At 41.6% G+C, this 16,728-nt stretch overlaps 1 protein-coding gene across 3 annotated transcripts in view; it reads left to right on the forward strand.

Moving 5' to 3' along the window:
• Positions 1-16,728, forward strand: part of dlx1a (distal-less homeobox 1a) — a 27,892-nt gene that overhangs the window by 233 nt on the left and 10,931 nt on the right. Inside the window, exons 1-3 of one of the 3 annotated variants that reach the window (XM_027291257.1) lie at positions 2,222-2,286; positions 15,496-15,619; positions 16,007-16,062. The exons of 1 other annotated variant lie outside the window; for it this stretch is intronic. The gene's annotated coding sequence lies outside the window, so the exon portion shown is untranslated. Of the gene's footprint in view, positions 1-2,206; positions 2,287-15,495; positions 15,620-16,006; positions 16,063-16,728 lie in introns of those variants that run through there. One more of the 3 variants, XM_010741933.3, reaches the window with a different exon arrangement.

Consider the following 16,728-nt stretch of genomic DNA (forward strand, 5'->3'; position numbering starts at 1 on the left):
AAGAAGCGAACAAACATCTCACCTGTGTGTATTTGTGCTGTTTAATGTGCAGAAGAATCAGAGGGAGCTGGCCAAGATGAGGAAGTGCCTGCGGCCGGAGGAGCTGGTGTCCCACATGGGTCAGATGGACACTCAGACGCAGCACGAGGAGCTGGAGAAGAGTTATCAGGTCGTTGTGGAAGACTACAGGAGAATCATTGAGAGGCTTGCGTCACAGGCCTGATCAGACTCTGAGATGCTGCTGGCCTGGAGCCCACCCTCTCAACATACAAGTGGTCTGTCCTGTCTGTACAAAGCCCACATCACCACAGACTGTAGCTACAACCAAGAAGAGAAACTCCTGATGTAACAAAATCACTGTTCTAGTTAAAGAGTGTTACAGATTTATCGTGGCTGAAGACAGGCTGCAGTGGAGAAAGACCTGTCTGGTTCCCAGCTGATGTTGATATAGTAGAGCAGAATGGTGCGCTGGAGGGTGAGACTTCCTGTTTTTTTCCCATGTTTTAATCACAACATGTGATAGTAATATTTCACAGGTGATGGGAGGTCCACTGCCCTGCAGAGAAACCCTGCTGCTTCTCCATTGTAGACGTTTTTTAAGATCTTTTGTCAAAACAGTTCCCAGTGTGTGTTTTGAAGCACTTCATACTGAAAATAAAAAATGTTTTTGTATATTGCTCAAATGTTGTTGATTCTTATGTTTTTTTTTCTCATTTGTGTTTTTATTGTAACATTTTGAGTTTGTACTACATTAAGATTGGACACTGACATTGTAGAAATATAATAAAAGTGACAGACAAAGGGGGAAAAGTAATCTTAATAAACACCACATAAACAAAGGTCAGTCAATTAGAGGAACCAGGTGGCACCTGGATGTTACTGCTAATAGTACATTTAAAAGTACTCCACGTGTTTTAAAACTTATAGTATTTCAGTCAGGTGGAAGTTACACACAAGAATAAGAGTACAGTCATGCAGTGATAATGTCAACATTATATTGTAACATTTAGTACTTGGCACAAACACAAAGGTTTATAGATCATAAGTTTTGCAGGTATTTGTCTTAAACTGAAGTGTTTTGACCTGATGATGGCGCTAGATCGAAGTCAGTTTTTATTTGTGTTATCTGTGAATCTATGTGTCAAACGACATGTGATCCATCCAGTAGCTGTTCAGATATTCCAACAAAGTGTCAACCCTGATGGTGCTCGAGGAAAAGTCAGGGGATTAACATCTGTATGATTCATCTCAGGGGATCATGAACATCTGTACAAAGTTGAGATATTTCAGTTGCAGTGGACCAAAATTAATCCTAGATCCAGATTTGATATTGATAAAAATATCAAAACTCAATGCAGCAGACATTTATTTGTTCATCCTGTTCTTCTACGTTCCAGGCATGTCCACACGTCTGCTGTGGTCAATGAGTTGCAATAATATTACTTTCTGAATGATTTTGTGAAAAGAAAAAGACGAAGGTGAATATGTTTTAACTTAAATGTTAACAGTCTTTGCTTTATTCGCATAATAAGTCATGTTTAGAATGAACATCTCAAGATTTTCAAATTCATGCAAGTTAAGTATCCATACAATTTATTCTTTGTTATCTGACTCAGTCTAGAGATTGTTCAGCCTGATTGCCTTAGATTGCGTTGCCATTTTTAAACAATGTAATTGTGACAATTATTATTTTAATTATTTAATGGGCCATGTACAGTATTAAAACTAATCGATTACATTTGATGTATGCACCAGAGTTATGTTACAGCTACTTTTCATCTGCAGTCCCCCACATTAAACATATTACACACATAACAACAGTAAAACACAAAAAACACACAGGACACATATACAATACAAAGTTACACACAATAGCACATAACGAAGATGATGGTGTGTGTGGTTGCAGTGTTTGGTTTGCAGAGGGAGGGATGTACAAACGATGACATGCGGGATCTCTCTCAGATTATGGTCGAGACAATGAAAACAAAATCTTACAGACAGTAATGTTGTATCCAACTTTTTTTTTTATATTTTATCTTCCATTTTCAAATCTGGGCCTCCTTTTTAAAAAGAACGCCCCCTTTGCTCTATAGCTAGCCAATTAGGAGCGTGGTCGCTTTGATTGACAGGTGATTTAAGATGAGGCGGAAGAAGAAGCAGCGGTACATCCAACATGGCGGCTGTTGGCGCCACATATTCTGAACTTCTTTTTTTTAAACGGCTGTGGGTGACGTCACTAACGTCCATGTTCTGTACCGTTTATGCTAATGAGGAGCTGCAGAGGTGAGTTAACGTCTTTCAAACGGCCGTTAGAAACGTAACGTCTCTTCATACAGTCATAAATTTATATATATAGATAAATATATGTTTACTTTATTCACATAACCCGCACACTAGTTATAAAATGAGCCTGTTTGCTGTTACTCTACTTCAGTAAAGCCCAGTGGCTTGAGAGATTTGTCTGTTAAGAGGTTGTTGAAGCCACCAGTCAAGTCTTTTCAACACCTCTTTACAAAACGTCTGCACCGAGGGACCGTCTAATCCACCAAGCTTAGAAATGTCCTTGTTACATTTTTAGCATTTCTTTTCTTGAGTTACATCCTTTTTTTTTCTAGCTCCAGTTCCTGCTGGACGCCTATGGGATTATGATTATGTTATTCAATCCCAACAACTGAGCCAAAATCGCTTAATGTGCACCAGATACATTTAGGCATTTATTATTTCCTGACTCTGGAAACCTCCCAAAACTTCCAACATCGCTCATATTTAAACTCTTTCTATGTGATCTCATGTAATATTCTTCACTTCCATTCACTGTGCCAGTGTGGTGCCCCCCTGGAGAGGCCTCCTGCTTTTATAACCTCCGGTCCAAGGGGTGTAAATTTACTTTACACTGTATGAACTTAACTTTTTTGAGTCCATTGTGGCCCAGCCAGCATTTGACATCACTTTTCACATAGTGTGAGTATTGAATAACTGTTATATAAAATACTGACGAAGCATGCAGTAAACTAGGATAAGGTAATGTAACTTAAGACAGACTAAGAAGATTATTATATTTTTATCCTGTCATTCTTATTTTATGAGTCAACAAAGAGGGCGGTGCTGCGTTAAGGACTGAGCCTTATGTACATGTGGTGCACGAGCTACCATGACGCCCCAAATTCACTATGATCAACCTTGTTAGAGCTGTAGAAACTGCACATTTCAACACTTTAATATCACCTACATGATGTTTAGAATATCATTTCATCTAATATAACCCCATGTTATAGATCCCCTTAATGCATTTTCCAGTATGTGTTGCGTATACAGTATTTTATCCGTTTTAAGGGATGTAATTTTGTGCAGGCACCCTCTCGTGGCTAATGCAACTTCTGATTGCCGCTGATGTTGAGTGTTACACTAATGAGTATTATGGTTTTCAATTGAAAACCTTTGTGCCACTGTATTGCCCCTGCTTATGCAGATCACAGTGATGAATACCCATCATACTTTATGATACTTTAGCACATTGTCACTAAATGAAGGCTGCCAGGTCAATTTTCAATTTTTTCCCCCTCTCCACATGAAACAAGACCAAACCTTGGAACCCTTCACATCTCTAATTCAGATTGATTGAATCCACTCGTGGCCACAAGGGGCCTCATCTCACTGTAGTTTTCTCTGCTTTTTTTTTTTCTGCTGTGAGTGCACATTTCACATTGCACAGCACGAGCTCGGCCGACTGACCTGCTAGAGGGAAGTGGCGTTATTGTTTAGTAGGTGCATGAGTTTATGTGCCGTTTCATTAATTCCACCAGCGGTACATGAGTCTGTAACAGAGCCATCGTCAGGTTTTTATGCAGCATGTTGATGTACCCACTCAGGACTTCACATATCTGGTGCGCCAGGGGAAAAAACTCGTGTGGATGTGGGTTGTTTGGACGATCTGCAGGCCTCCGTGCAGTTGTCAGAAGGTTGTGAAACCCCTTTTACTCCGTCAGACCACACAGTTGAGTTTACACAAGCTTAATTATTCCCACTACAGTTCACACTAAGTCTATCATGGGCTTTCCTGTCCCACTGCACCTGTCTGCAGATACTCAAAAGTATAAAGGAGGTTGTTTTATTTAAAGGAAAAGCTTGGCATTTTGGGAAATGTGCTTATTTGCTTACTCGCACCCGAGTTAGACCAGCGGCCCAGCAAGAAATAGTCCAGTGCATGACAGCTGAAAACGTAAGCATTGTGTTTTTACACTTGATATTTGTGCGAATAAACAACGGATATATAATGTTTTAATTAGTGGCCAATGTGCTTCATCAGTTGAGTGCTGGTGGGTGGATTTTGTTACCTTCATTGGCATTTTCCCAAACTTTTCCTTTAAACACACAGCATGCAATGTCTGCGTGGGATCTCGGGAGTTGTCGACTCCATTGTTAAGTAACCATCATTGTTGATGAGATGCGAACACTGACGGTATAAAGAATGGACAGCGCATGTTTATTTCTGCTGTGCAGTTGGACATTTTAACATGGGGGCTTATGGAGATTGACTCGTTCTGTAGCCAGCCTCAAGTGACCGTTCGAGGAACTGCAGTTTCACAGAGGCTGCCGCTTGAACGTGACTCAGGCAGAAATTCTTCACGGACGATGCTGCGTATTAAAGTTTTAGTCACGTTATGTTTAGTCGTGTTCGTCAACCTTCTCTGTGATGTATCTGACATATCACATGTTTACATGGAAGTTACAGCAGGAAGAAAACACACCGTTGATAAAATAAATAAAATCACAGATTTACAGACACGTGTAGGATAACTTAGGGTGGCTGTGAAATATGAAAAAGGCCCTAACTAGAGCCAATGTTTGGTTTGTCCATTCTAGGCTACTGTAGAAACATGACAGGGAGGACTCTGTAGATATAAAAAACTCATTCAAAGGTTAAAAAAACCCCATAATGATCCTTTATTTTCAGGTGAATATACACTAAATAAATATTCTGTTAATATATCTGTGAATAAATGATTAGCTTATTTTAATAAATAAGTCATATGACAAAAATTATATATGATAAATGTTAATCGATGGACTGTTTTAATCTAAAATAAAATCGCTTTTATTCTAGCTTGCTGCTTTTCTTTGTAGATTGCAGTAAATTGAATATGTTTGGGTTTTGTTGGTAGGATCAACACTCCTGGTGTTCTATGGAGAAGTTGATTATTGGAGAAAATAATTGGCTGATTAATAAATTATGATTGTAAGCGTTAATCGCAGCAACTTTCCTTTATTTCCTTATTAATATTCTGAAAAGCCACAGATGACGAAGGTGTTAAAAGTGGTGTCTTATAATATTTCACATGCTATAAAAGCAGTGTATATATAATCTATTCAACGCGTCAGGTTTATATATTTTTTAAAAATAACCTACAACATTACATCCAGGCTGAGAAGCGCAATTTTCAACATGTCCATTTCATCTTATTCCCCCTCCGCAGTCGATCAGCCATTCAAGATGCAGTGAATTGAAATCTAAAGAAGGCAGTGCACTTTCTTCTGGAGTCGAGGCTATTACAGTGGATCCAGCAGTGGGCCCTCAGTCGCTGAGCTTTTGTAAGGGGGACACAGTCTGTCTATTATGTTGTGTCAGAGTGGAGATGTGGGAGGTTGATTTATGTCTGAAACTGTCATGAGTTTCAATCTCCTCTCTCTCTCTCACCTTTCATAATTCACAAGAAAAAAAAGAGGTGGGGGGAACATCCATTAATACTCGCATTTCCTCGCTTTTCACTGTCATGTTTGAGCATGTTTAATCATGCAAATTATTGCATGTAACTAACATTAAAGCAGGCAGAAAGGTCCTGATGCTATTATCCGGTGAAATGACAACAACAGTATCAAGCTTGACTTGAATATTTGGTTTCACCTGTTGGCATTTCTGCTTCTGTTACCTTATGGCGCCTCCACATCTTCCACTGAGGCAGACAGTCAGGGAGTTTTGGACCGGAGCCCAGCTGTACTGAAGGACCTGCTGAATATGATACCTGTGTGGAGGAGCTCCAGCGTCTTAGCCCCCAGGTTCCCAGGAGAGAGCCAGGCAGGAAAGTTGGAGTCCGCCCCCCCACCCCCTCCTCCTCACCCACAATCCCCTACCGCCACCACCCTCACCCTCCCACCATCACTGCTTTTCTTATCGTGTTCCCATTTCTTTTGTGCTCCTTGCTTACCCACATACCCCGAGGCTACTGAGCCCCCTCTTCACCGTCAGTGAACCTGGCCGGTCCCTTTTCTCTGCTAAATGAGTCCTCTTTAAGATAATGTTTGATGCGCTGACAGCCAGAACCAAAACAGTGTAAAAGAAACCGAGTTTGACATCTTTTAATTGTGCGTCAGAAAGCAGAGATTGTGGTTTCTTGGACTGCTTTCAGATCATGCTGCTGATATGGTAATTTGCTCAAGTGAAGGATGTGATGAAAGTGGTGGTGTTGATAGTTTAGTGGTAGTAGAGGTCCCTGGAGTCCAGTCTGCTGGGTCCCCTCTCCATAAACATGACACGACTCCTCGGAGCAGCGCATATTTTTCAGTAAAATCGCTTTTCGTGTCAGCAAATACTATTATATTATACTACTAATAACTATTACAAAGCTTTTCTTGTTTTCAACACAGGAAATATTTAATCCCCTGCAATAAACAGACAGTGTTCATTTTGATTTAGAATAAACGGCAGATGTGCGTGAAATGAATGAAGTCCTGGGAGTGTTTCAGTTGTAATATTCATGGTAATTGATTTCCATCTGCGCACGACCGAAGCATGTGGTTGTGATTGTCGGTTTAAATGATTTGGGATCACGCCGCACTTCAAATTAAACGGATTTCTATTCAGACGACATGAAAATAGTAGATCAGTTAGTGTACATAAAGCGCTGGATTTTGATATCGTGATTGACAAGCGAGGAAACAGCCGTGTTTGTAAAAATAATCCTTCATTAAGCGTGATAAAAACGATGTAGCTTCATGGAAAACTGATTTCATTTTGTCCCTTTTTTTTAAGCTTCCCCTCTTTCTTTTCCTTTTTTCTTTTAATTGAGTCGAACAAATTCAAATGACCGTATGCTGTTTGAGTTATCACACTACGTGTAATCATCAATGACTGCAGCCTGCTGTGCCATTTGGTTTTCATTTGCTCTATTTACTATGTGCAGTACTAAAATATGACATCTACCAGGAAGTTGGGGCTGTGAATTGTTGAAAATCCATGGAGGACTAATTTTCAATATGTGCTTTAAAAAGATTAGTTGTAAGTTGTTTAATAATTGGAAACATTCATGAGTCAATGCAGCGCACAGTGTGGAGGATTTCCATGTGAAGTTATTTCTGCAAGAAATCAACAGAAAACATTAACAGTGGGCTTTTTGTTTTGATCCGCACATGAATGCCCTTCTTCTTGACTAGCTGTTATTTCTCTTTAACGCCGACTTTTTCTTGTACTGCGGGCCCTCCCTGTGTATTAATCTCTTAAATGAGCCATGCTGCGGAGTTGGATGAACACGTGCTTTTCTAGATGCAGTTTTCTAATTAAAACCGTCCCATTAGGCTGTAATTGGTGCTATCTGAGGCTGGGATGGAGCCATATGGGAGGGGAGCGAGAAGTCAGACTGAGATGATATCGCAAGCTGGGGGAGACAGGAAGCCTCTGTGTAATCTTGTCAGGTTGGAGATCGTTGCTGCGATCAAGCCGACTGGACTGAAGTCTACTTGTGTGCTGCTGCTGTTCTGTAGCATCAGAGTGAGTGAACTGCTGTGAACTCCACTTATCTTTGTTGTTTCCACAGGAGTCTTGATTTCACCTGGGTGTTTACATGTTTTGGAATATTTTCAACTTTTGAATACAAGGGGAGCACAGTGTGAACGTATACAACGAGTATCTGAAGGGGACGTGTGGTTAGTTTATGTCAAAACAGCTCTGAACATGTGAAGACTGGTTGTTTCTCTTGCAATATTTATGGGAACAAAAGTCCCGAAACTCAGATTATGTGCAGTTTTTTTTTCTCTCTCTCTCTTTGTGTGTAATGTTCTCAGTTTCAAGTGCTGTCACAGAATCAAAGAAGTGATTAAAATATTATTTGTCTGGAGGGCAAACAAAAAATCTTCTGCTGAATGATTGCAGTAATAGATGTAGACAATATCTGCTGAGGAGGTGTGATATTTGTTCTCACTTCCACCGGAGACACAAAATAAAAAATTGGTAGCGAGAGCCACTCAGAAGAATTAAACAAATCCCACATGACGAGTATTTTTTTACTACACCAACACAGTAATGGATACGTTGGTGACCTACAACAGAGTGAAAAATGCTCAGTAAACCTTAACCGTTCACAAGAATCAGGGGATAGTGAGAAGGCTGCTATTAAATTACACATATGTCACTCACAATGCGATAACAAAACACTCCCAGGACCTCGGTATGAAACGCAGCAAACCTCTCTCTCAGTGTTTTTCCCAGCTAAACCCAAGCTTACTAAGTAAATAGGAATGCTGCACACAGACACACACTGACATTTGCCAGATGCTCGGTGCTAATTAGGGCCAAGTATTCCCCCTCATATGGAGTGTGTGAGAAACCATAAGTGCACCGCTGGCCGACCTGTAGGACCTGACTTGGGCGGAGCTCTTGTGTTAGCGCTTGAACATGAAAATCAGGATTGTTATTCAGAGCGAGGAATTTGTTATTTCAGTTTTCATATAAGGAGGGGAAGTGAATTTATTCCAGTTTCCTTTGATGTAAGCTTTGATTTTTGACTAATATCTGTTAATTTAGAATCCAAATAATCTGTTTAAAACATGTTTTACTCATAAACACGAGCGCCAAATCCAGGATTTCAAGAACGTCCAGACGGACGCCTTATGACTGTCATTTAAGATACTCACAGCCTTGTGCTTCCTGTGCAGGTGAGCCACAGGAAATCACAGGTGCTAAGATGTAAAAATGCTTTCGTCTCGTTGCTGTCCAGGTATGACATTCATCATTTATCATCTAGCAGCCGCTTTTTTTAAGCAAAGCCAACACACCGCCTACAAGCTTCCAGATATCTCCCTATATCCAAAGACCTGTCCCTCCCTCCTGCATAACAACCCGCTCTGCAAACCCTCCTCCACCCCCAAAGTGGTGGTTGGTTTTCGGGGGGCACTAAGCAGGAAGTGAAAGGAGGAAACCTGAAAACTCCAACCACCCACAGACCCACCCCCTCCACCTCACCCCTCCTCACCCTGCTCTCCCAGGCTGCTGCTGCTGCTGCTGCTGCTGGTGGAGCAGCGTGGTTCTGTGTCCTGGCTCCTGTCCAGGTTTTGGTGCTGTGATGGGGAGGGTCACGGTTTGCGTCTGACCCCGGGCCTGCATGTTGGATGTTGTTATTATTAGTGCTCCATGTACCCCCCCCTACCCTCCACCCCCAGGCGGGCGGTCCCCAAAGCAGGAGGAACTGCCGGGGCTCTGGAGAGACTCTAGACCTGGAGAACAGCTGTGCGGGTTAGAGGCTGCTGGGGCCCCCCGCGAGTCCCCTGAGAGCACCGCTGCACCGGCCCGCCAGGAGGTACAACTGTTTTTTATACAGACTCACCGCACCTCCTCATAATAATGCAGGACTGAGGCATGCACTGTCTAATGTGCAGGGCTTGTGCATGTTAACAGGAAGCTTACATTACAGTATATACTGTGAGAAAAACACGTTTGTCGATCAGATATACACCATTTTTATCGTGGTATACATGATCTTTGGTTCTCAACCTTTGCCTGTGGCCCCTTTTTAAAATGAAGCAGTGTGTACTTTGGACGGCTGATCACAAGTTATTTTTAACATTAAACGTCAGTGGTTCAATCACAGAGTGATTTTTGCTTCTCACATTTATTTGAGGAGGTGAGATGAGGATTTACTTGAGGTCCTGAGGAGGTGAAAGTGTTTCAAAGACGCATGTAGCTGATTTTTTTTATTTCTTTCTTTCTTTTTCATCTTGTTACCCTGCAGATGTAGTTTGTGACTCATTTGGGGGTCCTGAAACCGCTGGATTGGACCATTGTGAGGGGAAATGTTGAAAACCAGTCAGCAGAGCACTTTACGTGATTTTTTTTGGATCAGTTGGATCAGATTTTCATGTTATAAAATGATTTTGTGCTATATAATTTGTCTGTCTTTAACTGCCTTTTACATTGTTGCAGGTGGTCCTGAACTCTCTGAATTTCTCTATAATTTATTTATTTGTGGATGTTTTTCTGTCTTTGATGTAACACTGTGATGCAGACGTATTTTTTTATTTGTGTAAGCCATCAGTTGCTTTGTGAACCGCAGCCATAGGAGGGTAAAGGGTATTTAAAAGGTCTACCTTACTCTCTCCTCTCTCTACCATCTTAATTCTGCCTATTCTTGGCAGTTCTGGAGGGGGGCCTTCTAACTGTGTAAATAGCTCTGGAAATTGCATGTGGCCTTTGACTGTCTCTGTAATTGCGAGACTCTTGCAGTATTTTGCTTGGCAGTCTGAGAGGTTAACCCCTGAGGGCTGGAGGCCTGGAGCTCTCCGTCTGACTGGCAGAGGTCTCCTCAAAGCCCCACTTGTTCACCTTCCAAGCTCGGGCAGCTCTAAGCCGCCGCTGATCCTCTTCTAGACAAGAGAGAGAGAGAAAGCGAGGGAGGCTGTTGCATTCAGGCTCTGCAGGGTAAAGCCCTAAAGAGCCCCTAAAGAGTGTAACACTGCCACACAGACGCACTCTCCCTGGCTGCACCTTGGAAGTCAGCGGCGGCACTTGTAGCTTTGTCACCTCTGCAAGAGAGCACCGGCACTAAACCAACCGTAATCAGATTATATGGACTCTGCCGCAGTGAGTGGCTGAGCAGTTTACCAAATTCCCATGAAAATGTAAATGTGGACTGTTCCTGTAGTTAATGACGCGCAGATGGATGCACTTAGTTTGGTTATATTGAATGAGTGTTTGATGCAGTTGTGCACTTAAATGTCAATTTAGCAATTTATACAATGTATCACTGTTAATTTACAAAAATGCTCATTACAAAGCCACAAAATGCACTTGGCAGCATGGAAAATGATGAAGAGAGAGTCCGGTTAGGAAAATAATATTCAGACTAATGTCACGTTAAATTGATTTGATCTTAATTCTGCGCATTAATCCTGTATTTTTGAAGCGTTTCACGTCCATGACACTGTTGATTTTGAATTCTTCATCTCAGAAGAATTCAGGGTTCAGGACGGGGGCTTTTGCACTAGGTGCTTTCTAACCTGTCTGCGACTGATGGATGATGTTGACGTATGAAATGGTCTGTAAAGATGCAGTCTCTTTCGGAGTCACAGCAGAAAACTGTAGAGAAAAGACAACATGTGCCGTTTCCTCATCGGATTCCCACATTGTTCTTGCCAGCTCTGCTCCCCCTGGGCCTCGAGAACAAGTCTCTACACCCCAGACAAAAGTACACAGGCAGAAAAGAAATATCAAGGCACAAAAGCTCTTTATGTAATGCTGTCAAGTTGCATTGATTTTTTTTTTCTCCGTATATTTGACAGACAACATAAAATCGTTGCTTCATGTCATGTCAAGCTGGGCCTTGGAGATCGCATCGGCTTCGCCGCATTGCTCAATTCTTTAGTAGAAATGTGTCTTGGATGAGGCATTGTGAAGAGATGTTGACTGTGAGTAATTCATTTGTGTGAACTCCCTGCCTTTACTCAGCGACACATATACAAACTACAGAAAGTCAACCACACATCTGCGCTACTTTTGTGTCATTACGTGTCCTTGAACTTGAACAGGATTCACACTTTGTGTTCCCCGACCACAAAGCAGCGCGGAGTACAGTACAAGCACGCGAGGCATGGGCCTGTTTCATCAGTGGGACGGCGGATGGATGGATTCAAGGACTGTGGAGCAGGAATGGGGTGCTGGTTTGTCTCTGCGTTTTTATGGAGGATCAGCAGCTGTGTAATCAGACCTGGCTCTGACCCTACCTGTCCGGACGTTCCTCCACACCCTCCATCATGTCCATGTGTCACGCACTCGCTGATGAACCGCTGGTCGCATGCAACCTCTGAGCCGGCTTGACTTGTGGGGTGATTTAGTGAGGATATGTCACAACCGCCACTACTGTAGGAAGTACAGGGGAATACAGTACATTAGTCTTTTCCTTAAACAGTCATCAGGGCTTTATTTAAACTCCCACTGATTTACTGTTGACCTGTGGCCACTCAAGCTGTGCAATAAATTAACAGATAATAAGAACATCATAAAAACACACCGGCACAATTTTGAGGTGCGCGTCGAGGTCACTTTCTTTCTTTCCTTTATATTTAATAAGGGAATTTTTCAGCTATAGATGAAACTATCCAGTTAAAATAAAAGCCTTATCCTGACCAGTAATGCCATTTTAATTCCGTTTTAAAGCAACAAAGATCATAATCCAGTTATGAAATACAAAACCAAACAAAGACAGAGAGCAGGAACAGAAATGGTGATGACAAAAGCGGTTTGAAAACTGTTTTTTAGGCTAATTATTTTACCCCCAAAATTCATCATAGCTGAAATTTGTAAAATCCTGAAAAATGCAGTAACCCAACCAACAAAATGTGCTTTATTGTTCATTTTAATTGTTACTTTCTTTGTAGGCATTAAATGTCTGTTATGCTCTGTGTACGTCTGTCCGTACTCGATTATTATCTGTATTGAACGCTATATAGTAGAACTATGTAATATATTAGATTAGATTGTCCTAACAAGGAAGTTTGTTGCCCGTACAAAGCACCAACCACAAAAATAAACATTCGATACAGCCTGTATCCCATACATATAGATCTCAGGACATGCCAGTTACCGGGGTGACTCCTCGCCATAGCGTGCCTGCTTGCAGACCAGGGATCTGTGTGAAAGATGAGGATGAGTTTAGAGGGTGACAATTACACAAAACACATCAGCTTGTGCAAATTCAACTAAAAGGCTGAGCTAAGCTAGCTACCGTTTGCCTCATTAGGTGAAGTGACATGACGAAGTGACCTGCCAAGATGTTGGTTTATTAAAATTTTATAATTTTCAGGTAAATTGTAGGAAAAACTCGATCAATACTCTTGTTTTAGTTGTTTCTGTACAACAAAGTGCAGTTACTGCGCCTGCTTTTAGCTCAGTTTGACTGTATATTTGCACATAGTATAATATTTTTTGGTAAAACAGATGACAAAAACTTACTTACTTTAGACTGAACACAGTGTTTTGGTTTCATATGGATGATGCACAAAGACTGAATATTTACATTTAAGTTACATAAAAGCCTCTATGATGTGGAAAAAATTCATTGGTCGGGTTTGTGCATGTAGCATTTTTATTTAATAATTTACAGATATTTTATGTTTTCTAACATGTTTTGCCTAAAGTTTGTTTTTTATGTTTGATAGCTTGTAATGACGTGTACGGTGGGACAAATGTTAGTAAGTTTTTATTTCTGTGTTTTTATTCCCACACAGAAATAAAAAAAAATAATAACTAGCTTCAGTAATCTTACTTTTAACAGTTGTAATATAGCTACTTTAAGTAAAGGAGTACTTTGTCCGTCCCTGCTGTCTAATAAAGGACCTCATTATCCGCTGGCGAATGAGTTGAATGTGACACAATAGAAGAGGCAGCCAGTGTCAGACATGTGGATGCTCTGTGGTCCCTGTTGAGAACACTAAGCTCTGTATTTGCACTCCTCTTGCTGAGGGTAACAGCCTCTCCAGCCCAGGTTAGGAGTGGGGCTCCCTGCAGCTGCTGTCTCTGAGGCTGATTAGTGCAGTGATGAGCGAATGAGGGCCGGGGGAGCCACGCACACACACTCTGAAAGGGTTAAGCAGCCGGTTAGGGAGGAGACCTGCTCTGTGTCCAGGATGTTGAGTGCTGCGGCGCGATGGTGTGCTGTTACACTGCATGAGGCCTCAGCTCCACTTGGGTTCTGATTGGGCCTGTAAGATCACAGCAAACCCCCCCTCATCCACCCAGTCCTCCTCCTCCTCCTTCTTCTCTCTGCCAACCCCCTCCTCCCTGAGGGTTTCTCTCTCCACATCCTCCCTGCTGATTATCACCACTGCCAGAGCTGACTCTTGCACTCCAGCTGCTGTCCACACTCTGGCTCTGGGGCTAATTTAACCAGGCTGCATGGAGGGAGAAAACTTTCTCACACGACCCGAAGAAGCAGAGCTGCTGCACAGCAAGGCTCCTCCCAGGTTTTAGCTTGTTGCAGAAACCTACATCAAACTGCGGCTGCCGCTCAAAAAAAGAGCCCCTCTGCTCAACACTAGATGGCTTTCCATCAGGCTTTCCCCTGGCGGTTTAAACAATATCCAGAGCTACAAATGATCAGAAAAAGGTCACAGTCCTCTTTACTTGGAAGTAGTTCATCAGCGGCAAACTAGACAGGCTGAGGTTTCCCTGCAGACCAGCTTGTGCAGCTCTCTGCAGGTGTTTCCTCTGAGCGGTCGGGGCAGAGCGCTGCCTTCACTGTCCAAGAGGTCGCTTTCAACAGTCATCTTCAATGTGAAACTCAACCCATAAGTTCTTAATATAAAACACACATGCAATATCTCACTAGCTACTGTATATCAAAGCACTGCGTGCTTCTATCACAATACAGCCACGAATAACGGAGGTGAATGAAGCTTGATTTGCTGTAACAACATCAATCTTCTTCTTTTTTTCTTTTTCTTTGGAAAGCAAATTTTGAGTTTGCCCCTGAATGAATTGCTATTTTTGCATTAGCGTTTCTCAAATTATTGTTATTTGATATAAGCAGCGGCTGAATAATTCGCACAAACATTGTCATAAGATGGAGCTGCAGAAATAAAAACACACATCTGTTTGACTTTGTGAGGCTGTGAGGGAGAAAAATATAGTAATTGAATAGTCAAAGAAGTGACTTTGGATCTCAAAGAAGACAGGAATCACAATGAAGTCTGAAGAATGTGATGTGCAGGTTGCAGAAAACGTTCGCTTGTATCAAAACAGGCTCCTCAAATCCATAATTAATATCTGAATTACAGATTTACACCCTGGAAACACAGTTTATACTCGTTATTATGCTTCACGTTTGTATTTAACTCTGTGTGACAGTTAACAATTCAAACAATATGCACACATATATAAACATTAGGTCTATCCTCTCCCCCTGGCGAATATCCATAAGCCACTTGGACACGTGCCAGCACCTCTCGGAGTAAAGCCTTGTCTTACTTGTGAGTGTGTGCCAAAGCAGCATTATGTGAGTGTTGATGGGGAGAGTCTCCTGTCAGGCTGCAGGGGAGCTCCGGTGTCTCACTGCCTGGGCCGTCCTGGGTCGCACAATTGGACGGAGAGGGTAAGACACTACGCTCCACGATCCCAGTACACCCACCCCTCCCAAAAAAAAAAAAAAACCCTGCCATGTTAAATGGGAGCATTGTGACTGCAGACCTGCTCTCATCTTCATGTACACTTTCTTTTTTTCTCCTTCTCCGCAGTACATAATGAGCCCAGACTACGTGACGACAGGCATTGTATCCGACCACATAGGTATTAAAGATGAGGATCTGATTCAGAGGGGGGCAGCTGCGGGTCTTTTCAGAGAGTCCGACGATGTTTAAGGTGTGTGTAGGTACACATCAGTGTTTAAATCACTTTTGATTCTGTGCGTGTGGTCGCTCGTGTTGTTGCAAACAGCACACCAGGTGGTAACAATTGATTAAATCAAATTTCTGCCCAGAGCAAGAATTCAATTATGGCATTATTAGACCTGTAATCTGATGCATTCATGCCTTCGCATGTAGAGCTGTGTAAACTGTCTAGAACACCTGTAATTTAACTTGTTTATGTCATTTTAGACATGTTAGGAGGTGGTGCAGAGATTTTAAACATACAGATGCATATTTTCTTAGCAGGTGGTTACGCACGTACACAAACTACAAACCTGCAGCATTTATTAAGACACTTTTTATATTTCTTCTTCCTCTTCTCTCTTCCCCCACCTGACAGAAATTTCCCTCCATCAAACTTCACAGCGAACAATGCAGCCACACTACACCTGACAGGTATTTAATCTCATGTAGCCATTTTACAGTATCCGGGGATTCCCCCCCTTCGCTTTCAATTATGAAGTGCAATTGAGAAATCAAACCCAGGAGCACTGTTTGCTGGCAGAAGAGTCATGGGAAGATCCATGTCTCTCTTTCTTTTCTTTTCTTTTTCTTAAATCTTTCCACTTAACTCGCACAACAATTTGTGCACATTTTTAAGATGGAAATTATGTTTTATTTTCAAAAAATGTGATTGCAACATGATGAAAAACAATATGAGCACATAAAGGGAAGGTTATACGTGAGTATTGTATAAAAACAGTAATATATTTTCAGTATCTATTAATCAATCTATCTATTATCTTTAATCTGACTGTACAAACACCAAAGAAACTCACTTAAACTTACTCAACTTTTATTTATATTTTGGACAATAATTTACACATTTTGTATCCACTGTGTACAGACATGAATTCGTCACTTTGTACCAGCTTTGGTTGGTTGGTTCTTCTGCAGACTCGCACTGACCACAGTGTGATAGCATCTCAGGTCTCAGAAGGCAATTAAAAAGAAATTAACTCAATTTGTGTGTAATTTTGTGTTGTCTGCTGTTTTTCCGTGTTTATTTTGAGCAAGGTTTTCTCGGAAACTCCCATTTTTTAATTGCACCGAATGCTTATT

Source organism: Larimichthys crocea, chromosome XVIII, assembly GCF_000972845.2.
Source record: "Larimichthys crocea isolate SSNF chromosome XVIII, L_crocea_2.0, whole genome shotgun sequence".
NCBI lineage: Eukaryota > Metazoa > Chordata > Actinopteri > Sciaenidae > Larimichthys > Larimichthys crocea.